A 26070-nucleotide genomic window follows, 5' to 3' on the forward strand; every position below is an offset into this window, starting at 1 on the left:
CTCTAATTTTTTTATTGAGAAATTTAAAAAAATAAAAATATGAACTTTGACCTTTGCTATAAACGCCTTATATTAACTAAATATTGAATTAATTATTAAAAAAACTGAGAAAACAAGGATTTTAAAACTTGAATGTAGAGTTTTAAGGACTCGTAGTAGTAAATCGTTTAAAATAGCTCAATAAGCAATCGTTGATAGTCAATTAATTCCTTATGTTCGTGTTTCACAGAGATGTTATTATTTTATAAAAAAAAGCAAGAACAACAAAATGAATGGGTGCATTTATAAATATTACAACCCTCTAGCTCTATGAGCAATAATTAACCTCTTTTGGCCAGTACCTTACATAAGACAACGACCTGAAATGAACTAGTTAGTAGAGGGTAAATTGACACATTGGGAGAGGGGTAAATTAATGACTACTAAGAACTGCTATGTTATCTAAGTGTGAGCTTTGTTTTAGTGAGTCTAGTTTTATGACACCCAGAACTACAAGGCTTTTTACATTGGTATGCACATACCTTATGTTTGTTTGTACATATGCAAGCTTTGTTTATAACAGCATGTGCGTGAGAGAGTGTTTGGTGATGTGTTGGTGTAATTGAAAGAGAGAGAGAACAAGTGAGCTTGACAGTGCATCTGATAAACAAGAAATTCTTACGTTTGCCAAGAATTTTTAATGGTGAATAAAAATAAAAGAAACAACATGCAATCACAAGAAGTATCAAATTATATACATACATATATAGACGAGTACAAAAACATATATACACTTTAGTACATACAATGTACATAATAAAAAAAAATATTGCATTTCAGTTGTTGTTGTATAGTGATGGTATCATATAAAGAAACGAGTTAAGCACGCGTTATTTTCTGCTGCTTTTATATATTTTTTTTGTTTGTTATTTTCTTCATCAGCTACCAATTTGGCGTGCTGCAGGAAAATAATTTCAACAAAAACAACAACAACAGCAGCAGCAACAAAACAATTTTAAGTTTGAATGCATATTTATGTGCATACTTTTACCACTCAGCTCAAACAGATACAGATACTTACTTACACACATAGATAGATACATACAGCGAGCGAGTAGAAAAAGGTATTTTATTTAACTAAATGATATGGACTTTGCACTGTAACAAAATTGCACTTTTAATCATTTTTAACATTAATTTCTTTTGGCATTTATCTGTTGTTTATTTTCAAAAAAAAAAGAAATTAAACATTTTACTAAACAAGAAAATAACAAAATTGAATACTTAAAGGGTGATTTAGTTGCTGGCTGTAATAGATCATTAGCAAAGAGGAGAAATGAAGTGTGGATTCTTAATAAATTAGCTAACTAACCAGCAGTCTTACAAGCAGCCAAAGTAAACATTATATACAGTAATTTTCTCTAATATCCGATCACTTGATTTTGTCCAATTTATATAGTTTTTGCTGATTTGACACGAATGAGCTTTTTGTAATGCAAAGGGTAGTTAATTGGATACTTTATTCATCACAGGTAATCTAGCTTCACTAAGTACAATCTAGCTATGTCCGTCCGCTCTATCTGTCTGTTACAAACACGATAGGGCCCAAACGAAAGGAGCTAACTGAAATTTTCCACAAATACTCTCTGTGGATAAGATTTGTTTGGTATTGATAATGGAAAATATCGGTCCATGATTTCACCTAGACCCAATTACAAAATTAACTGAAAAAAATTGATTGAAGTAGTTTTGAAATTGAAGAAAATTGAGCACCTTTTTTAAGCTACTTTGAAAATTGAATCATTCAATAAGGAATTCTGTATAAACGAATTGATTCATAATAAATTCATTAGCGGAATGTTTAAGAGATAAAATTAATTTCGATTTCTAAATTGGAATTAACAATTAATTCTTGACATGGTAGAGTAAAATTATATTCAAATAAAAATGTTAACTATTTTTGTTGTTTATATTGTTAGCACGTTTGTTTGTTTGTTTATTCTCTCTATATCTCTCTCCACTCCCCCTCCTTTAAACCACAAAACTCTCCTGTCAACACACAAACACTTATATTTTTAGTAAAAATAACGACACTTTCATATTTATTGGTTTGACAAGTGTGGCAAAGAAAAATAATATCTTCACCATGTTATCTATACCTTGAAGATTATTTGCATTTTTCATTTGAGCCTAAGACAATAAATAGCTTTATTTGTCTTTCAACGCCTAACGGCCTCACAGATACACACATACTTACGCACTTAGAGGGAGTTAGAGTTAGAGAGGTAGGAAAGCTCACATTACGTATCGTTACGTTAAGTTACCTATCGTATCAGTTTTCTATTCATTATTTCGAATCTGCAAATATTTGCATAGACAGCTTCGGTATTCAAACAGACAAATAAAAGAAAAAAAATACAAAATAAATTGCGAAAAAAGGAAATAAAAAGAAGAAAAAAACAAATATAAACATCAATATGCCACAGTGAAGATATATAGATATAAAGATAGATAGACCGCCCTACAAACATATATGTATCAACGTTTAAAGTCGTCATATCTAGCTTAGCAGACGATAACAAAGTCAGTCATTCGTGCCAGCCAATCAACCCGTATATCCCCTACTGAAAATAAATATTTTTTGCACACTTACACGCACATAAATAAATTTCAAAATTCAATAAATATGGATGTATATATGTTCAAATGAAGGGTGGTGGCGCGGGTGCTTGACTGGTTACCTACAGATGAGTTTGACGATGATGTTTTAAAGAAGATGCTGCTGAAAAAGATGACGCTGACGACTATGATGCTTGTCATGTCATTTGTATCTAGAGTACGTTTATTTCTATTTTTCTTCTTTCTTTGTCAATTATTCAATTTGGGAATTTTTTAACAAATCTAAAGAGAAAACACATTGATGTCGTGAATCTCTGTGTGTTTAAAAAGATTTTTAGACAGACTCGCACACAGGCGGCTAGCCAAACTGACAGCTAGACAGTCACACAGACAGACAGTCAAACATTTATGTACTACATTCTTTTGTACATTGTGTACACTTACATGTATTTAGTATTGTGTGTATGTGATCAAATAAAAATAAAAATGAATAAAAGCAAGATGTTCTAAAGATTGACATTAATGCTGATACTTTCAATAGGCTGTGGTCAATTTATTAAGAACATATAGGCAGAGAGAAAATACAAGTTACATCATGGTTGCGGCAACTATTCTATTTGCTACAACATCAGCAATGTTACATAATTGCCACTATATACTTGACAATATTATTGATTTTGAACTAAATTATGATAACGATGAAAAAATATTGTTATATTTATAATCATGAAATGATCACAGATTCTCCATAATATGTTCATGTCAGCTAATAGGTTTAAAAATAATCATATTAGGATTGAACTAGAATCATAATAAGGTTGGGTTCAACCATAATCTAATTGTGCTAAAACCATAATATGATCATACCAATTATAACCTATGACATATAATTATATTAAACTTGCTGAAATCATAATATGATTTGACACAATTATATAATGACTGCTGAACCATATGATGACACATGATTATATTATGAATATATAAAAAATATATAATTTGAACAAGTTGAATTTAATTAAATTTTCGCAAATTTTTTATATTATGTATTTTTGTGTTCCGCCTTTTTTGTCCCCAGCCTGTGTATGTGTGTGGCTTTTTTCATGCACACAAATAGTTACATTTGTATCTTTTATGTTTGATTTTTATTTTTTTCTGTGCCTACTTTATCTTTAATTTGCGATTTGAGGTTTAACAGTCTGGTGTTCTGATTTGATACAAAATTTTTTCCTCTTCGTTTGAGGCTGCTGCTCAGGCATGGAAAAGTTGATACGATACTATTTTATTTTTGATACTATTTCACGTTTCCATAGTACTACCGTGACTAATTTGATACTCTCCAGTAATTATCGGCTTTTTATGTAATTTACGAATTCTAAAGGTCTTCTTCTAAAGTCATTTGTATAACATTTATGTATAACAGATTTTCCTTGAGACAAATGTGTGTATAACAGTTTTTTTCTAGTGAAAAATTGCTGTATAACAGTTGTTTAAGTAGAAAAAATTGTATATAACAGTTTATTTCTAAATAAAAATTGGTATATAACAGTTCTCTATACAGACAATTTTTGTGTAAAACAATATCTTCTATAGAAAATTGGTGTACAACATTGCTTTTTATGGATACATTCGGGTATAACAGTTTTTTTCTATAGAAACATTTATTATCTATACAAATATTTGCGTGTAACAGTTTTTATTTAGAAAAATTTATGTATAACAGTTTATTATAAGAACAATTTGTGTATAACAGTTTTTCTATAAATTAATTTATGTATAACAGTTTTTTTCTAGAGAAAACTTTGTGTATAACAGTTTTCTCTAGAGAAACTTTTTTGTATAACAGTTTTTTCTATAGAAACATTGGTAACAGTTTTTTTTATAGGGACAAATTTGTGTATAACGCTTTTTTTTTCTATAGAAAAATTTGGGTATATCGGTTTTTTGTATGGAAAAATTTCTGTATAACAGTATTTCTATAGAAAATTTTGTGTATAACAGTTTTTTTTTGGAGAAAAAATTTCTTTAGAAAAATTTCTATATAAAGTATTTTCTATAGAAAAACTTGGGTATAATAATTTAATTTTCCATCTCTGCTGTTCGTATTCAGAGATGTATGTGCGTATGAAGGCCTCAAATGAGTTTCAATTAAATTAAATAAAATTGATACAAGTACAGATAAACTTACACATGTGTATTTATTTATGCTCTCATGCTATAGTTTTTTTTGCACTAAACTTAAACATTTAAACGTTTTTTTTTGCTGTTTCATTAGAGTTGTCATGTGGAAGACCCTTTTTATACAATTACGTTTCTAAAGAATTTAAAAATGTTTGCCAATTCTTCTTTAAAATTTGTTGACATCACGGTTAAATTATTTTTTTGTTTTGTTTAATTTGCAAAAATGCTTAATAAAATAATGAAAAAAAAAAACCGAAAAACACTTAAACTGTATAGATAAGTAATTTGGTATTCATCAATCATTTTGTGTGTTTCAAGTTTTATGGCCCTCATTAAAAGTGACACTTATAAAAATCGCTACTATTAAATGCTTATTTCATAAAAAAAATCTTTAAATACTTTAAACCAAACAACTACACAGAAACAAACCAAACAAATCAAAAACCAATAAATCTAACAATGAACTGATATACTTAAGTCAGTTCAGTTTAGTTCAGTTAAGTTGGTAACGATGTGTCTATTTGGCCATAAAATTTACGCAAATACGCACACATACACTCACCACAATAAACGTCAGTCAGTCAGCAAACTCATTCATAGACTTTGAAAATTAAAATTAAAAAAAAAACTAAAAACAAATATATTTAAATCTTAATGTCATTATCACCTGGGCTAATGCCTGCGTGAGTGTGTGTAAAGCTTTTTTAGACACCTGACTTGCATTTACAAATCTTTTTGGTATGAACTATTGTTGCTTTTTGCCATAAACTTGAAATTATGCATAAACGTGGCCATTTGAGTTTTTGGTTATTACTATTTGTTTTTATGGTTTTAAGTAGTTTATATTTTGCATGTTTTAATTCATTTTCAGTTTGGGTTAAAATTTTGAAAACGTATTTAGTAAATATTGTTTTAGAATAAGTAAATTGTTTATTTATATGTATATTTTGCTCATTACTGATAATAATGCACTTGTTGAGTGTGTATCAAATAAAATAGAAATATATAGTTGAATTTGGCAAATAATCTGTTGAGTGTTTTTGTTTATAAATAATAAAAATAATCTTATTACAGCACTCATTGATAATTGTAACCAAATAACATTAAATAAACGCAAATCAATATGAAACAGTGGAAATTTAACATTAATGTGACCAGCTAATGGCTAGTATTATTTAAAAATTCTCTATAATAGTGGCCGGCAAACTTATAAAACATTAATTTTGGGTTTGCCTTAATGAGCGGCACTGATGAAATAAGAAAATCAAATAAAACAAAAATTTAACTACCGAACTGAAACTTAAACTCGTAGTTAAATACTTAAAAAAGAATATGCAAAAAAAGAAATTAGTGTATAACAGTTTTCTCTACAGAAAATTTTGTTATATAACAGTCTTTTCTATAAAAAATTGTATATAACAGTTTTTTCTACAGCATTATTAGAGTATGACAAGAAAATCTTGTGTATAATAGTTCTTTTTGTGTATAACAGTTCTTTTTATATGAAAATTTGTGTATAACAGTTCTTTTTATATGAAAATTTATGTATAACAGTTTTTTTCTATGGCAATATTTGTGTATGATAGTTTATATAGAAAAATTTGTGTATAACAGTTTTTTTCTACAAAAAATCTTGTGTATAACAGTTCTTTTTATATGAAAATTTTTGTGTAACAGTTTTTTCTATAGAAAAATTTGTGTATAATAATTTATTCTGTAGAAAAATTTTTGTGTAACAGTTTTTTATATAGAAAATATTGTGTATAACTGTTTTTTTTATAGAAAAATTTTGTGTATAACAGTTTTTTCTGTAGCAAAAGTAGTGTATAACAGTTTTTTATATAGAAAATATTGTGAATAACTGTTTTTTTTATAGAAAAATTTGTGTATACATTTTTTCTATAGAACAATTTGTGTATAACAGTTTTTTCTATATAAAAATTTGTGTATAACTGTTTTTCTATAGAAAATCGTGTGTATAACAGTTGTATTTATTGAAAAAATTGTGTATAATAGTTTTTCTATACAAACAATTGGGTATACAATTTTGGGTATTAAATTTTCCGTTGCTGTTAAATGAACTGGTACAACAATACTCCGATCTAAATCAATGTTCGGCACTCATATTCATCAGGATCGGAATGTGAATGAATCTCATAAAAATAAACTTAATAGTTTTAAGCAAAGCGGACTTACTTTTATACATTTTAGTGAAAAAACACAGCATGTACTATATAAGTAAATAAAAATGTACCAATCCGCCAAGTTCTCTTTGTGCCAGCCCCCTAATCTAACTACAATTGCTTAATAAAAATGTTTGTCTAGATAATGTAGCCAGCCTGCTCTTGGTTACCGAACATACATAAATTCATAACGTCATACGTGAGTTTTTGCGCCTGGTTAGTTTCAATGTTATTATTGATAAAAAAGCAAATAATTATATTGTTTTTGTTTCATGTTATTATTATTTTATGTCTGTGTGTTTTTTTTTTTGTTCGTGCAAATACCTGTTGATTACAATTAGTGTTAATATAATTAATTGATTGTTTTTTTATATACTTTTTTGTTTGCTATTTGTTTGGCTCATCAGCCAAGTTGTCAATCGAAATGCTTTTGCAGCACAAACTAGTTGAAAAGGAGGGTTGTGTGAGCTACATGTGTTCACTAATTTAAGCCTTAAATTATAGCTGGGTTTTTATGTCTTTTTTGTTAGTTATTTAGGTTTATGAACAGCCCTCGTGGCTGATAGATTTTAGCATTAAATGTTTTATTTTTTTAACATATGTACGTAAAAGTAGTTTGACGTCATTAGTATAACCGAAAAAATTATTTGCAAATACTTAAACATTTTTTGTGTTTAAGATAAAACACAATTAGGTAGAGTTATGCTTTCGAACATCAATTTTATAAGTTTCGTTAGAAAATTTGGGGTGAAAAAAATTAATTTTTATTTAAGAGCCGATAAAGTATATTTATGTTAGATCCTTGGAGGTTGCTATCCCAAAATCTTAAAAAATTGCGAGTTTTTCGAAATTTCAAAATAACAATTCGAGAATTTTATTATTTTTATGCACAAACTTCAATTGTTTCCTTTTTTAGGACATAAAATTATCTTTATGAAGGTTATATAAGCTGGCTTCTTGCTGTCTAAAACATTTAATGTAGTACATTTTGAAGGTTGTCTTGTTAACTTAAGTTGTCAAGTAAATTTAGCTACACAAATTGTATTACCTCGGCAGACTAAAGTTATAGTTACAGTTTTTATGTAAAGACAAAACAGATTTTTGTTTCATTTCGAGGCCATTGTTATTGTTAATAATGTTACTAATTTAGGGATACTTTTTTGGAGTTTTCTTTGTCATTAAATTGGCTCGTTTTTGCCATACTTTTCCTACATAACATATTTATAAGTTACACAGACGGCTAAACATATTAGGACCCTTAAGCTAAACAATATTAACAAACAAGAAATAAGTTTTTTGTTTGTTTGTTTTTCTTGTTTATTTATGATTTATTTCTTAAAAATTCCTTTAAACATTTCAAAAGCACTGAAGCTTAAAATTTCTGTAGAAAAGCATGTGTTAGAATTTACTTAAGTAATAAAGACAGGATATTAGGCCAAGATTTAAAGCTTCCAAAAAGAAAAAACAAAAAAATACAAAGTTTATTAACAGTCCATTCAGTTTGTAATTAAAAACGTAACAGATTTTAGCTATAACTGTATAAGAAATTGCTAATCTTCAAACACAAAAATTTCTAATAGAAACTCAAATCTTGTTTTACATCCGTTTTCCTTAAACTTCTAGCTTTGGGCGAAAAAAAACGAAAGTTTCTGAAATGGCTTTATATTTTGCAAATTGTAATCATAAAAGCATTTGCCAAGATGGATGAAAAAAAACAAACTCTAAACAACTTGTTGCAACACACAGTATCAAATGTTTGAATATAAAAACACACACATTTACCTCCAGCAACACCTACTACACCAAGAGTAACACTATCAACATCATCATTGTCCTTACTAACACCACCATCAATCATCCCAGCACCCACACATTTAGCAACAAATGAGTTTATAGCCATAGAATTGTACGATTAAGAGCACAAGGAAAAACTGCATACAAAAAAAAAACAGGAAAACATTTCTATAGGAACCTTGGCTAGATGTGGCACAAACTAAAAGTAATAAAAAAAAACTAAAAACAGACGAGCACTAAAAACATAAACTAGAGAAAAAAAAAACATTTAAACGAATGTTTCAACAACAAAGTTTAAACTGAAATGACAGTTTACAAGCAGGCAGGGAGAGACAGGCTGCTAGGCAGAAGGTATGCACAATGTTCTAGCTGAACTGCTAGCTGCGTATGAGTGCCTGTATGCCAAGGACCTGGGAAAAAAAAGTGAAATAAAGTTTTCACATTTCTGTGTTTTTTTCACTTTACTCCCAGTATTATTGAAAGTACAATATCGGTTATTTGTTGCAGCAGACAACATTGTTGCTCTTTTCCACACACACACACACATACCTAACCAAGTTTAAAATGCGTAACCCAGCAGTTAAGCAAGTAGTCAATGTATCCTTTATATACAATAACTGTAATTAATGTCACTTGGCTTTGCTGACTTTAATTTATATATTTTGGGTCATTTGACACGTATGTGCTATTTGTAGAGCACAGAGAAAACAATTGGTTATGTTATACATCCCAGGTAATCTAGCGTGAAGTCAATTGTCACTTAAGTGTCTCTAAGTAATCAAGAGTGTAGTCGCATTAATCGTTTATTTTGTACTGCACTTTTTAGTGTGTAATTCATACAAATTGTGTAAGCGTACTGAAATCCTATGCAACCTAGCGAGAAGTTAATTGCAGTGCAGAGAGAAATCAATTGGTTACTTTATACATTCCAGGTAATCTAGCGTGAAGTCAATTGTCACTTTAGTGTCTCTAAGTAACCAAGAGTGTAGTCAATTTAAAGGTTTATTATGTACTGTACTGTAGAAAGTAGTTATATGTTAAATTAACTAGTAAAGTAGCTGATCATGTAACCAGTTAGGTAAATGACTCTATGTAACCGGTATGTGAATGCAAAAGGGCGGAAATCCCCAGCATATGACAAGCATGTGTTAAAATAACTAATTATGTAACTAAGTTGTTGATAATCTAAATGATTGATAAAATCACTAGTTCGGGACAGTCTCCTAGAACTGCTGGGAAATGTTCGTATGTGTTTTGCCCACATACATATGTTTTTTTTTTTTAGTATAGTATGCATGCATGTATGTATATGTTGGTTTTTTTATGATGACTTTATTTCGAAATTAACGTTTTGTGAAACCATAAATGAATGGGTTGAATATCAAAGTGAAAATAAAAATTGCCAGCAGCTGCTGTTAAAGATTAAAACAAGGATTTGCTTTCAAGGTATTCATGTGAGTGTGTGTGTGCATGTACATATATATATACATATGTGTGAAAGCATAGATATACATAAATACCAACGCATAAACCATATAAATGAAAACAAACAATTCACAACCGGGAAAATATTGTTGTCATGATCAAATAACCAATTCATTGTATAGCTACATACGTTTTAAAACATAAATTCTGTTTAAAGGCTTAAAAACATTTATTTGAGAAAAATAAAATTGCAAATATTTTTATAGTTTCTATGAAAAAGATTTAAATAAACAAATATGTAGCTATAAATTGTTTAAAACTTAAATGGAAATTTTTAAAAAAAATTTTATTAAAGGCAGATAAAAAATCATTAATTTATGAACTAAATATAGATTTTCGTTTAAAAAATAAAATTCCCGAATTTAATAATCTAGATTTTTTCTTTAATTCTTGTTAGTGTATTCAAATATTCTGCTTTTATGCTCTTATGGGGTTGAGTATAGCATTCTTTCTCGAGTTTTATTTTTTTGAATGGTGCACGATTGAAATTCTAACTCATTGAAGAATTTTATTTTTTAACTCGGAAATAAAAAAAAAATATTTTTGATATTATATATTTTAGTCGTTTGAATATAAATTGCTTGCGAATGTCTATATTTGAATTTAGTTCGATAGCTAAATTGTTAATTATATTTTAATTTCGAGAAAAAAATCAGTTCAAAATTACAAGTTGCTATTGCTATAAAGCTGTAATGATCCACGTAATGTTTTTAATTAGTTCGTAAACAAACTTTTTTTTCTTCCGCGAGTTTTATTTTTTCTTTTAAATCGAGAAGAAATAACATCGTTTTTAAATTAAAAGCTACATTCGCCAACATTAGTTCGTAAGAAAAGGGAAAATTAAACAAAAAATCGTTGAAATTACACTCTCCGGAATGTAAATTGCTGTTTCATGCGAATAATTCATTTTAAATTGGGAGTGAACTTGTTATTCTTTTGGGAGTTTTATTTTTATAATTAAGAAAAGTTTATCTAATATACGTTTGGGAGTCTTTGTTTTGAGCCGGGAGCTAACAGCAGAGTTTTCCAATTGTATGTTTGCATTAGTTCGTGAACTATTTTTTTATTCTTTTGCGAGTTTTATTTTTCAAAATCGAAAAAACAAAAAATTAAAATCTAATGTTACATTGTTTGCGATTTATTATTTTCAAATTAGTTCAAGAATATAATTTTTATTTTCCCGCGAGTTGTATCTACAAAAACCGGGTAAACCCCATTTTAAAATTTTTTTAGTTATTTATTATTTTTGAGAGTGCAAACTTTTATTCTTTCGAGAGTATTATTTTTAAACTCGGGAATAAAAACATAGTTTTCAAATTAGAAGTTCGTGAGTCAAATTTTTAGACTACCTCTAGTTTTTTTTTTTTTTAACTCGTAATGTGATTTTTTTTTTAAATTTCGCTCCAAAATATTTTAAAATTTTTTCGAGTTAAATTTTTTTTTTAAACTCGGATAGAAAATGAATTTTCTTCAAAATGATTTTTGTTTTAAGTTGGCTTTGCGTCCATTTATTTCATTTGAAAAATAAAAAAGGAAAAGGTCCACACATTTTATTAGTTAGCGAGTGTTAGTTTTATGCTTCGCGAGTTTTATTTTTTAACTCGGGAAGAAAAAAATTGAGGAATTTCATTTGATCTCAAAGGAATTGAAAACCAGCCTTGTTTAAAATTTTTTATAAAAATAACGAATTCAAAATAATGAAAGGTAAATTTGGCCAGAAATCTTTGTAATCATTTTAAGCAAAGATTTACAAAACGCCTACCAACTGTTGCTAGTTGAGAACAACAAAAAAAAATTCCATTCACCATTAAATTTATTCTGTATGTTTAATTTTTAATGTTTTCGTATTACTGCTGTCTTCTTAATCTAGTTGTAGGGGTTAAATGACCAAAAATGAGGCAAAACTATTATTTCCGAACAATTTCATCTGCTTTAATCAAGGGAAAAATACTGAAAAATCACAACAGCAACACAAGCAGTGTCTGGTTTTGTCATAAGCAAATGAATGAACAAATGAATGGGTTGTTGACAATTCGTTAATGGTTAAATGTTGATAAATAATGTCTGTTACGCTCTCTAGTCAGTTGACTGACTGACAGATTGAGTTTTCCACATTTAATTTAACGACCAACACATGCCACCAAACACTGGTTGGAAACATTCATGCCCGGTCATGTACTCTTAAACAAGTAATTGAAATATTATGCAAAATTTTGTAAAATTTCATGTTTCTGTTGTTTTTTTTTGTTTTAAACTGTAATGGGTTTATTTAACTTTTTTTTTTTTGGGGATTGATGTGTAAAAACAAAAACACTGAGTTGTGGAAACCAACCAACAATGTATGCAAAAACCAAAGAAAAGACAAAAGTATCTTTTGTTGTGATTTAATTGTGCGGAAATTAAGTTCTCCAGCATCAGCTTCTTACTCATTACTACATGAATCTACAAACAAACACTTACATTAATTTTATTTACTCATAAATGTAAAATTGCAAAATAACTTTGTACTTTCATTATGTCCTTTCATAATATTATACTTTTCATACACACTCATCATGACAATAGCAAAAATATAAAAAAAAAATATATTTTATATCCTTTTTTTAAATATTGTTGCTCTTATTGTTCTTTCTTCTTTGTTTTTGTTTCTTTGTATGTTTGCATATTTATGTATCTTAAGGATGAATATTACAATTTATTTGAACTGAAGACAAGTAATAGACTTTTGCTGGGATTTTCAGTTCACATTCTTTTCTTTTCTCTCAACTGCTGCTCAATTTTCTTGTCATATTGTGGCTGGCTGTTCATCTGTGTTTACCCTGTCCCACTGCCTGTTTCTGTCAATTGAGGGTAATGCAAATGTCAATAATAAAATAAGAAAAGAAAACTGTTTGGTGGCTGAAAGTACAATGGCTGTATATGTTTACAACTTGTTTTTTGTCCCACACTTTGAAGTTTGCGGGTGAACGATGAATGCTGATGATGATGCTGATGATGAATGATAAATGACAATGTTAATAAATATTATAATGGGGTATAATGAGGCGGGTTAAAGGTTAATGTCAGCTGATTTATCTAGTTACAGCAGCTTGTATTTAAACAAAAAAAATTAAGTTAAATCTATCTTGTTTTTGAGGATATGTTTCATTTGTTAAAAATATGTAGCTGTAAAACATGTTGATCATATTTCAATTAATTAAAAATGTTTTACTGATTTTTTTTTCTGCTTGCTGGAAAAAAGGGTCAACTTTTTGTTGTTTCTCTTTTCAATTTCATTAATGAATAAAATTGTTTATAATATTTGGGAGTTTTAACCCTTGAAAAAGGCGTAATTTTTCCTAAATATGAGTTTTTAATTATTGAAATAATAAAAGTTAAAGTTTATATATTATCGTACAACCTTTTCTCCTGACAATATTTTTTTTGAGGAAAAAAATCCCGTTTATCCACAAAATTATGCGAAACACAGCAGCTGTCATTGATAAAATCGATCAATATTGGGATTTCAAAATTAACCATTTTAAATTAGGATGAAATTACTTCTAAAATTAATTTGCTTCAAATTTGCAAAATTAATTGTTAAAAAAAATTTTTTTTCTTTCAAATAAAATCTTTAAATGCTTTTTTTTTATTTATATTTTTTACATTTTGTCTTTACTTTAAGAATTTCTCTTCCTGTTTATACCTAGATTTATGCCTTCAAATTTGTTTGCCCCCTAAAAATATGCCACATTTTCTGAGCCATATTTAAAGGATTAATTGTGTTAATTTGTCATATACCCTGGCATTTAATATGCAGCGTTAAAAGTCAGGATTATTTGTTTGTTTTCCCAGTTTTCGTTTCACTCTACTTTATTTTAAACTGTTTTGTTTTAAAAATATTTCAACTTCATTCTGGGAAAAAGCAAAAAAAAAATTCATCATTTTGTTGAACAGATCTTAAGTAAATATTTGTTAATTTTTCAACTCAGTGAATGAGTATAAAAAGACACAAAAGAAATGAAAGCTGAAAAAAGGCTAATATGCTGTTTTAGTTTTAATATTAAATGTACAAAAACATATTCCTAAGAAAGGTAATAAAATATTGTGTTGGCGTGTGCAGCATCCTAATAAGAACAACAATTTGGAGTTCAGCATAAAAATTAAAATCCAAAAAAACAAAAAAAATATAACTCACAAGTCATACAAACATTTCAATGTTTTTCAGCTTGTTATTGTTTTTCCAGTAATTTTTTCTTTTGTTTTGCATTGTTTTTTTTTTTGAGCTGTGCTCTCTTGTACTGTTTTACTAAATCCCTTAAGGCACACGAAACTTTATCATACTGTCACCTCAACAACTCCAACTGTTTGTGTAAGTATTCTTGCCTTTAAAGCTTCTGCTGCGTGTTCTTCTTCAACAAAAAACAGCAGAAAAAACGAAAACAAATTTATTTAAATTTTATATAAAAAACAAAAAAGAAATAAACGGCACAATGCTGCCAGGAGAACATGTTTAAGGGAATGAGTGGGTGTGAGAGCGAGCGAGTGTGTTTGTATGCGGAAAATATGTACATTATCATTATAAGCACTTATATGCAAATAAATGCTTTTGTTAAAAGCCCTAAAATATGCCTCATTGTTCGTTCGTTATTATTATGATGTTAGCAGCATCCATTATATATAAGTAAAATTTACACACACAACACATACATCTTTTATACTTATGTATGTGCAGAGAGTTTGTTTAAGTGAACAAAACAAAACATATTCGCCAGCAGACAATGAATTTTGACGTTACTGTCGTTTACAAAACGCTTGTTTTTTTTTTGTTCGTACTTATTTAACAATCTCTGTAACCATGTTTGAAATGTTTATACCCAAAGTAAGGGAAAGTAAGGCTTTAAACGGTTTAAAAAAAAAAAATACAAAATAATAAAAATATAAAATTACAATTATTATTATGATTGTTATTGAAGTTTATTAGATCATGATGCTTATAACAAGTCGCTGCTACTTTGGCTGCCGGCAAAGTGTTAATGCCTTAAGAAAGTTTTATATAAAAAAAACATTAAGTTAATAAAAAAGTATAAACTTTTTTTTATCTATTTTATTAAATAATATAAACAAATTTTTAAAAAAACCATTTCATATTTATGTTTTGTTTCATTTCTATTACCACAGAGCTTTAAAAGAGCAGAGTAAATCTGTCCAAATTTGTTATCAAGTTTAAGAGTTTCTGTGTTTTAGCAATTTTAAGGATTTATTTGAAAAGCTTTAGTTTAGAGACCAGGAGCATAAAAGCTTTTTTGTTTTATGTTAACAACCATCAAGTCTATTTCATGGTAATTTATTTATAACTTAATAATTTGACAATTTGATTGTAACGTTTTTCTTAAGCAAAAAAAAAGATAACTGAAATTGAAAATTTGCATATTAACTTATTAAGCTTAGAACACAATGGTTTAGTTTAAAGAGAAATGAAACAAAGCCTTGATGGTTTGGAAAGTAAGAAAATTTAGAAAACAAATGTTTTTTTTTTGTAGTTTTTAAAATAATATAAAATATGGTTTAGAAAAGAGAAATGAAACAAAGCCTTGAAAAATAAGAAATATTAGATTCTTACTTTTCAACCCAAATCTTCAAACCAATTTTGTTTTAAAGTCTTAAAATAATATTTAAGGAACATATTTCTAAATATTGTTAAAACAAGAAACTATACACATATAAATAATTTAGTTTGTGAAATTTTTTTAGAATTCGATTATTAAGATTATTATAAGATAATAATTGTTTATGTGAAATTTAGAAAATCGATTTTTTTAAATTTTTTTTTTTAATTTTTGCGAAACAATTTGATTTTTAATATTAAAACAGTGTAACACTATTTTTTAAAAAGAAATTTGTAAAAATTTTCTAAACTTTCAAGAAATTTATTTAAAATTTGTGCAATTTTATTGTTTGCTCTTAAGTTTGTGCTTATTTGTTTCTCTTAAAGAAAAGTCCTGAAAGACAAATGTTATACAATTTGAAAGGTAATTATGTCTGCTTTTCAAAAATGTATAAACAAGATTTGTATTAAAATATATTTTAAAAATTATTTAAGATTTTTGAAAAGTTTGTGCAAATTTGAATGCCTGTGGTTAAGTTGGTGTCCATTTTTTTTGTCTTAAAGGAAGTAAAAGGTTGACATATTTTATATTATCAGAAAAGAAAATTGTGTCTGCTTTAAAAAAATATATAACTTGTTTTAATATTTAAATATATGAAATATTTATGAGAAATTTTGTAAAAATTTTATTGCATCAAGCTTGTGCCCATTTTTTTTACAAAAGAAGAAGAAAATATAATTTTAATTGGAAAGGAAATTGTGTGTGCTTTCAAAAAATGTATAAATATTTAATATATATATTAAATATTTTAATATATAAAACAAATTATAAAAGACTTTTTAAAAATTTGTGCAATTTTATTGCATATTGTCAAGTTTGTGCCCATTTATTTTTTAAAAAAGAAAAGCAATAATAGACATATCTTATATCATTGGAAAGGAAATTATGTCTGCTTTTCAAAAACATATAACTAGTTTTAATATTTAGCTATATAAAAAAATAAAAAGACTTTTTAGAAATTTGTGCAATTTGTATGCATAAGTGGCAGAAAATGTAGACATATTGTATATCATTGAAATGGAAATTGTGTCTACTTTGCTGCTTGAAATTTATTTTAATAACTATTGTATTTCATTAAAAAAAATCATAAATTTTTTATGGATTTTTTAAAAGTGATATACATTTTACAAAAATCCATTTGATATTTATAGTTTTACTTTTTGTGAAAAAATTAATTAAGAAATTTATATTTTTTGATTTTGGAATATCATTTGATTTTTTTCATGATTAGATTTACTTTTTTATTAAAAGAATTTATTGAAATATATTTTTGAGATTTTGCATATTTTCGAATTTCATTTTAATTTATTTTATATCGCATGGTTATTAGTTAAATGTTTTTTTCCTAGGAAACCTAATTTGACGTATGTTTAATTTAATAATTTTTTAAATAATATCACTCATACGCCTTTTGGTTCATAAATTGGATAAATTCAAAGTAAAACATGTTCAACAAGACGTATGTTTAATATTTGATAGTTAAATACTAAATAACACTCATACGCCTGGTAGTTATATATTTTTCATTCATGTATTTTAGTTTTATTACGTTTCATTTTCATTTAGTAACGACTGTTTCATTTCCCCTAGTTCCTGTTAACTGTTTATGTTGCTTTGCTCTCTTAGTTTGTTACTCTTTCTCTCTGCATTTCTCATACTCTCTGGTACATCAAGGCAACATAAACGTTAGTACTCAATTGTTGATTGTGTAAAAAGCTTTTCATTTAGTCCCTTCTCATTGTTGTTGTTTTTGTACATTTCCTTGACGTTTAGACAAGGGAAAAGCTAAAATCTGATGGCAGCACACAAATCTTTAAAGCTTAAATATCCCAACAGTTGAAATTTATCTACAGTATAACGCGGACTAAACTCAAATAAAATCGTGACAATATTTAATAAAAAAAATCACACACACATACCTACATATACATATATATAAATAAGTGTATATATATTAAAAAAAAACAACAATACATATACACACACATGTAATAAAAATCATAATTAAAAATCCATAAATAATATAAATCTAGCTAAATTTTAGCAAAGCCACTAAGAAAATCATTTGATTATTTAAACAAAAAATGCAAGAAAAATATAATAAATTAAAGGAAATGTAAAAAAGTAAAAAAGTTTTTAATAAATAAAAATAACCTAGCGAAATCCTGCAAGTTTAATAAACTGCAAACAAATTTGTTAACAGTGTTTTGAAAATATTGAAAATAAAATCATATTAAGCGGCCGAGATTGTTGCTGTATACAAAATAGTGGGCAAAAATAGGTTAAATTAATATTAAATATTGGCTTTCTGTCATAAAAGTGAATATATAAACATTAGAAACTAAAATCATAGATGACACACAACCTCATTTGATTGAACTAACTAAGCAAAGAAAACTTAAGCGACCAGAGCCAACCAAACTATCAGCAAACTAAACGAAACGTTTGTAAATTCTAGAGAGTGTGTGTGAAAAAGTGTTAGTGTTTGAAAAACTGTGTGAAAAAGTAAAATATTCCTGCTAACAACAACTTGCAAAAGTGTCTGAATAAAAGTGAGTGAGTGAGTTGGTTCGTTCGTGTTTGTTTAACTGGCAGCAGGACGTGGTCGTCGTCGTTGTTGTTTTTATAACTGTTGTGCGGTCGATATTATAGACAAACATCATTAAAACGTAACAGTTATTGTATTAGTAATAGTTTTTGTTGTTTCTGTTGCTGTAGTGGTAGTAAGTACAATTTTGTAGTATATAAATAATATTTTTTTATTGCCAACACATTGTCACTCACATTCATGCACACAGCAACTAGTTTGTGGCTACAAAAGAAATAAAAAACAAAAAGGATGAGTGTGTTACATTTAATAAACGCCTAAGGTTAGACTTCATTTATTTTTGTTATTTATTTATATTGCCGAACAAGTTAGTTGGTTTTATTCTATTTTTGAACTGTCTGTTAGCATAATATGCTTTAAGCTGCAGTTTGAGGTAATTTTACTTAGTTTTATTTTTGTTTTATTTATTAGCTTTAGAGACCCACATAAAATCAAATAAAAATCAACTACATATTAGATCAAAAAACAAAAAAAAAAGTGTCATTAAACTATCAACCCTTAAACGGAAGGAAGGAAACCATGTTACTCATACAGACAGAGACAGAAACTGCATTTAGTATAAAACACTATGGGAAAGATTGAGGCAAAAAATTGAAGAGTTTTAAAAAAATTATTTATTTATAATTAAGGATTAAGTATACATATTAAAAATAATTTAAAAATTTCAAAAATTATGATATAATTTCTTTAAAAAATTTATCAAAATTAAAAAGTAAATTTTGTGGTTTATTCTAATTAAACTTGAATCTAAATAGTTTTGTAACAGTTATAGTTATTAAAACTAATTTTCTACAAATTAAACAACAATAGACACGGACTTTAGAAACTATGTTTCTCCTTAAGATATTAAATCCTTTACAGTTATTGTGCTTAAGGTTAAACAATTTTATCATCAAAATTTAAGTGTTTTTTAGAAATATTTCTGGAAGTTGTTTGGTGGCAAATTAATCTATATGTATCATAAGAAGGTAAAAAAAGTTGAAATTTTCACCAAAAATAAAAAGATTGCTTAAAATTTATGAAAGTTTTTTACTCTGGTGGCAAACTTTGAACTCCTGTAATTCACTCTATAATCCATTCCGATTGATACATGTTACATACTCAAAAAGCTAAATTCCTGCTCTATAATTTATAACAACATTGTTTTTAGAAACTTTAAGAGTTTAGAAGATATGAAAGATTTAAATTCTTTCGATTAACTTCACTGTTCAACGTATGATTAATATTTAATTTAGATTTTAAATAAAATTACTCATACGCCTATCATTTCTTTTAGGGGCCTATTGTTTAATGGAAAATATACCATAAATATGTAATAAATATTTAGATATTTCTATTATTAAATCAATGTTTTCTTTCATTGAAACAAACTTTTTTATATTCCCATTAATTCCTTATAAGTAAATGATTTTTTTTTTCATATAATAAACCATAAACTTCCTTAAATCAGACATCAACTCATAAAACCATTTCAACAATTCGCTTCATTAATGTCTAACTTCTTTTGACAGCTGCTGGTTTTCAGTTACTTTGCTATCATTCTAAAACTCTCTGTGTAGTTAAGAGAGAGAGTGAGAAAAATTGTTTTATTTGTGTAATAAAAATTAATTTTTTAATAGCTGCTCACAACAATAAAATTAAATTAAGTTTTATTTTACTGTTGTTGCTGTATGTTGTCTGTAACATAATTTTTTATTAACGCCAACTTAACAAACAAAAAAAAAACAGAAAAATACAAACAGCAGGATAAAAATCCCAACTTTTATTTTAAATAAAGCAACAGAGTAATAAAACTCCTTTCCTTCAGTTCCTTGCTTTTACATTAATACGTTAAATTTAAACGAAATTAATCTCTTAATAACATAACAACAATAATAGCAACATTAAAATTTAATTAAAATTGAAAACTGAGAGGGGGAGTAAGAAATTGTATGACCAAAAAAGTAAATGTATGTTTAAGGTATTAGGATTAATTCATTTGATTTTTGATTTATAACTTTTTTTCATGTAAAATGATTATGTTGATTTTCAATACCAAACTTTTTATGTCTTTGGTAAATATTGTAGTTGAATCCTATTAGTTTCGGTTTGATATTTTGGCTGTGAGCTTGATGCACACAAACATAAAAATGGACATAGTGAAATTGACTTGGAATTTCACAACATTACATAATTTTTTACTTTTCTTTCTTTGTAACAACATCCCTTACTAGCGCCTAAGCTGAGAAATAAACAGTAACTAGATGTTTTTCCTAAAATTTATAACAAACCAATGAGCTATAAAATAATGCTTAAAATAAAAACTTAAAACCCCTCATAATCATCAACATCATATGGCGAAGGCCTATACAAAATGTAATCAAGTACTTGTTCTTGTCTTTTTCTTTCTGAGAATCTTGTCTTGTTTCTTTTTTACTACCGCTAACTCCTTAATAAACGTTTAAAAATTGCTATAGCCTTATTTTTTGGATTATATACAATACATTCTCCTAAGATTTGCCATGGCAACAAAACAACACAAACAACTTACATTTTGACGCTTTATGCAAAACACAACATGTTAAAAAAAGTAGCAGCAAAAAACCGACATATAAGAATAAAATATGAATTTTTTTTCGCATAATTTTACTACCCCTTTTTTACAGCTACTTGGAGGCTTTAAAAAGTGTTTCCTTGGGGGGTAAAGCAATTTTCTTAGAACACAAAAGCAGCTCCAAAAAGCATATGTATTGTATTTAATATCTACATTACTTGTTATTTTATGAGTTGAGGATCATAAAAATAGCCTTAATACTGTTTTTACACTCTCCTTGCTTTCCTTTAGGCTTAGTTATAAGGAAGGTATGTTGTATTGTCGTCCATTATCTTGTAACGTTCCTTCAGTTGTTTAATATAGCTGTAAATTTACTTTGTAATGTTAAACTTTTAGTCACGCATTTTTGTAAGTAAGACTTTTTCTTGTTGTGTGAGTTTACATTATGTTTACTACGCTACTTTGTTGTTTTAGTTGTTCTCTAGCAGTTTTCTCAATTACCAAATTTTTTAAAGTTGTTAAGGTAGATTTTTATTGTTCACAGTTTTTATTTTATAGGTGCTAAAATACTTGGCATTGTCCTTCTCAATTGTTGAAGCAAGAAATTAGTTGAGGCTGCTGTTGTTTTGTCTCCAATTTCCAATTTACTGCAGGTATAGAACCCAATGATAAATTTAATGGCTAGATATTCATTTAAAACCTCCATAATGTTTAAAAATTATTGGTTTAGATGTATTCTTCGAAACTTGTGTGTGTAAAACAGGATCACATTCAAAATGCTCAACCTAAATTAATGAGAATAGCCTAGAATGTTTATCACTGTCCTAGGTAAATTGCTAATGAAAATCAGCGAAATTGGTTTACATGAAAAAGAGTTATGAACCAAAAAGACAACCTCGACAAAATTTTCATATTTTTAACCAAACCTTTTTCAATATTAACACTGTTGCACTGTTTGTTGTTGAAATGTGTATTAAAGTTTTATGTGTAAAACTAAAATTGTTGTAGTATTGATTGTTGTTGCTTTTAAATGATATTTACAGCAATTTGGCTGTATTCTAAAAAATGTGTGTGTAAATCACACTCATGATCAAAATACTAACCTGGAAATAATGAGATTCAGCCAGCATATATATCATTGTCCTAGGTCAACTGGTATTGAAAATCAGCCAAATCTGTTTACTATAAAAAAAGTTATGAACCAAAATATAAGACCAACTTCATATTTTTTAGCAAAACCATTTCCAATATTGACACTGTTGTGTTGATTGTTGTTGTAATGTGTATTAGAGTTTAATGTGTAAAAAATATAATGTTGTTTTTGTTGTTGTAGCAGAAGTAATTGGTGAGTTGACAGACCTTGGCCAAGTGAACTCGGCTGAACTTTTTTTTTAAGTGTGTGAGAAAAGACATGAATGTTGAAACGAGTGTAATGTGTGCAATTGTACAATACTTATAGGTGGAGAATATTAAAAGTGTCTACAATCTAAATATAAATTTCCATTATATCATTTTAAATCGTTAAACTTTGCAGGGTTATCATCTACTCCCAGTTTATTATTAGTTCATTTTACATTTAATGCTAAAATACCTATACATAACTCTAAATATCCTTATAGGTTCCGGTTTTTAGTTAGAAATGTTTGTATTTGTATAGGTGCTACTTTTATATAACTTTGTAGTTGGTAGTTATATTTCGTTTATATTAAATTTCAAATTTCTAATTTACATGACTCTGATATTAAATAAAATTTTTAAGGAGATTTTCTGTTGAAAACCAAAAACATTTCTTTTATTTTATTATTAATAGTTATTAAATTAGTACAAGAATTTTGAAAGAAACTACCATTGACAGTATGTCATCAACAAATAAAAGACTACCAGAGAAATTGCCTAGGGAACCATATATTTTTTAAGAATTTAAAATCATTTTAATGAACTTGTTGGCTAAGTTTTTTTTTTATGAAAAGTTTTATAATATTTCCTTTTAACTCCAATATTGTGTAGCAATTATATTGTGTTTAAATTTTGGAATTTTTATGGCTTTTTATTTTGATTGTTTAATAAATAAGGCAGCAAATACATAAAATATTTTATGGTTTTTAAGGTATGTTTTGTGGTAAGAAATTTATATGTTATAATAAATATATATATTTAACCACTAGTGTACTACTTCAAATATGTATACAGCAATATGTATTGGAGGTTTAAAATTTTAGGTTTAAAGTTAAGTTGTGATCCCTATAATGAACAAGTTCTCTGTTAGGTTTATCTACTGTATCCTAAATTAACTTCTTATTCAATACAACTTGTAATGTTTGCTTGAATTTAATACAACGAATTTGAAGACCTTTTATGCATCTGTAGGCAGCAGAAAACTAATCATTCTATAGCAGAAAATTACGTTAAGTCCAGTGGTATATTTTACAAAATTGTACACAAATTGTAAAAGTAAGATTTATGAACTCTGTTGGTCAACTTTTAACTGCAATAGGTGACTCTGTCACCCATTACGGTTTTTATAAGTTTAATCTTCTAAAAGCTTAAGTTCTTCCCTACAATATTTATAGACATTATTTCTTTATCATACCAGCAGTTTACAAGTTCCATATTAATAAAAAAATTTAAGATTGGCTTCACTGTTTAACGTATGATTAATATTTCGTATAGATTTTAATCAATATTACTCATACGTCATTGGGGTGGGGTGTGTGGGTTGTTTAGGAGTTAATAAATAACTAAATTAATCATACGCCCTTGGGGTTTAGGAGGAACTATTTTAAGTAGAAATTTCAATAAATAATTTATTGAAATCATTAGTTCTTTAGCAGGAATTTTATTATTTCAGTAGAAAGATCATCTTTAGTTAATTCAAAATTAAATGATCTGAAATTTTTCAAAGTTTATGGTTTTGATATTTATAATTTATGTTTATTTGTTTCATTTCTTATACTAAAAACTAATCTCTGTTTATTTTTATTCTAGGTTTCCGCTACTGATAATGCTTATTTTGCGGACTCCATTCATGTAAAGGTAAGTGTCTTGGCTAAGCATAAAAATTCAAAGAAATTGTAGATTGAAATTGATTTAAAAGGGATTCAAATTAAATTTAAAAAAATTAGCTTTACAAAACCCATTAAGGGTTTCGGTTTTGTTGGTTTAATTTAGTATCATTTGGTATTTAGAGCAGTGAGGCTGAAGTTATTAATACATATTTAGAGAACTAAAGCTGCAAATCTAAAATTAAACTTATAAACAAATTTTCCAATTGCGGGTTTGTGTCTTGGATAATATTGCAGGCACAAGGTGAAGGTATCAATACATTTTTAGTAGGGTACCTTTTGTATTTTTAATACTACGTTTTCACTTAAAATCGAAAATATTAAAAATTTGAGAAATTGTGTGTTTAATATGACTTTAAGCCATTGTTCATTAAAAAACCCCTTACACATCCCTATAATTGATCTTAAAATTTATGTTTCTGATAATTTTATTATAATATTTATTTGTTGTGTTCTTTAATTTTAATATTAAACCTAGAAAAAAGAACCCTCAAAAACTCTAAATTAACAAGGTTTTGTTTTTCTGTCAACAAACCTTGTATTCTATTCTAGTTTAACACCGCCATCATCAAAATGTCAAAATATTTCAAACACTTACTGTTGGATATGGGACAAGTGGGCTAAACACAACTCTTCACATTAAACATATAAGTATTATATTGTTGTATATTTTATGTTTTTTTTATTATTGTTTTTTGCAATCATATAGTGCTTAATTACCAGAACATCTGCCTACTTTTATAACTTTAAATGAATATTCAAATAATTTTTAATGTATTTTCTACAATATGTATGTATGTAAGTAAGAATGTATTTTTTTGTGTAATTTGCTTAACAGTTAAAATTTAAATATTTATCAACCATATTAATGTATACGGTTGTTAAAATTTAATCATTTTTTTAAAGTTTTTTTTTATTTTTTTGCAATTAAAAGTAGTACAATTGTTTAAACTTGTTTTTTTATTTTTTTCTGTTTTGCTTAAAATAATTTATGTAAGTGTGTCATTTACAAAAAAAAAAGAAAGACAAAAAAAATAAAATATAAAAAACCCGTTAGTATTCATTTAAATTTATCATTTATACGCATAGAGAGAGCTTTTTTATAAGGGCAACTTCCGTTGTATGTGTAAGTGTAGATATGCATGTATGAGTATAAGTTTTAGTATGTGTGAGTTTGTTACATTTCTGCCAATTTTGAAAACTGTGATGATGATGATGGTTTTGTTGTTTACAGCAACAACAATACACACACACACAATAGTCCCATTCAAAAACTTTAACACTTGTTTTCTTTTTTTTATATTTTGCTTTTTTGTTTTTATATTTTACCCAGAATGCAAATTTATTTTATGGTTAATGTTTGTACTTTTATGTAAATAATATTTGTCATGTACACCAACCAGTACAGTAATAGAAAAAAGTACAACATAGCTTTTTAGAATAAAATATAAGCAGCACCTCAGAAATATTTATGACAATAAAATCTTTGAATTTTTCTAAAAATAGCCTAAAACTCCTATTTTAATAAATTTATTTTAAATCTAAGTAATTGAAATTTCATTGCAAAGTTTTCATTATTAGTTTTCTTTTGTTACCCACTGTATGATGATACCAGTACTTTATTTTTATTTGTTATATTATTGCCTGTTCGCAAATGAAAATCAAATATAAATGAAATGAAAATGAGTCGAAAGGAGTGGGCGAGCCAGGAATTTTGTGTATTTTTCCCTGTGATGTTTTGGTGTTAGTATGTTGGATTTGAATTTTATTTTTTAGGAATTTAAAGCAATAATATTTATTTATATTTTATTTGCATATAAACACTCGCATACACACACACCCACATAAACAACCAACTAGGTTGACAGGGAAAAAGGATTTTTTATTACGCTACAATGATTTTTTGTTTGTTATTTGAACGTTATTTATACTACCAAAATAATATAAAAAAAGGTAAAGCCTAAAAGCACACCATACA

The 26070-nt window shown here is 27.1% G+C and overlaps 1 protein-coding gene across 2 annotated transcripts in view; it reads left to right on the forward strand.

Moving 5' to 3' along the window:
* Pde9 (phosphodiesterase 9) overlaps window positions 1-26070 on the forward strand; it is a 145052-nt gene that overhangs the window by 21460 nt on the left and 97522 nt on the right. For both annotated transcript variants that reach the window (XM_065509965.1, XM_065509966.1), the window contains exon 3: window positions 24016-24063. The gene's annotated coding sequence lies outside the window, so the exon portion shown is untranslated. The remainder of the gene's footprint in view (window positions 1-24015; window positions 24064-26070) is intronic.

The sequence above is a fragment of the Calliphora vicina genome, chromosome 4, assembly GCF_958450345.1.
Source record: "Calliphora vicina chromosome 4, idCalVici1.1, whole genome shotgun sequence".
NCBI lineage: Eukaryota > Metazoa > Arthropoda > Insecta > Diptera > Calliphoridae > Calliphora > Calliphora vicina.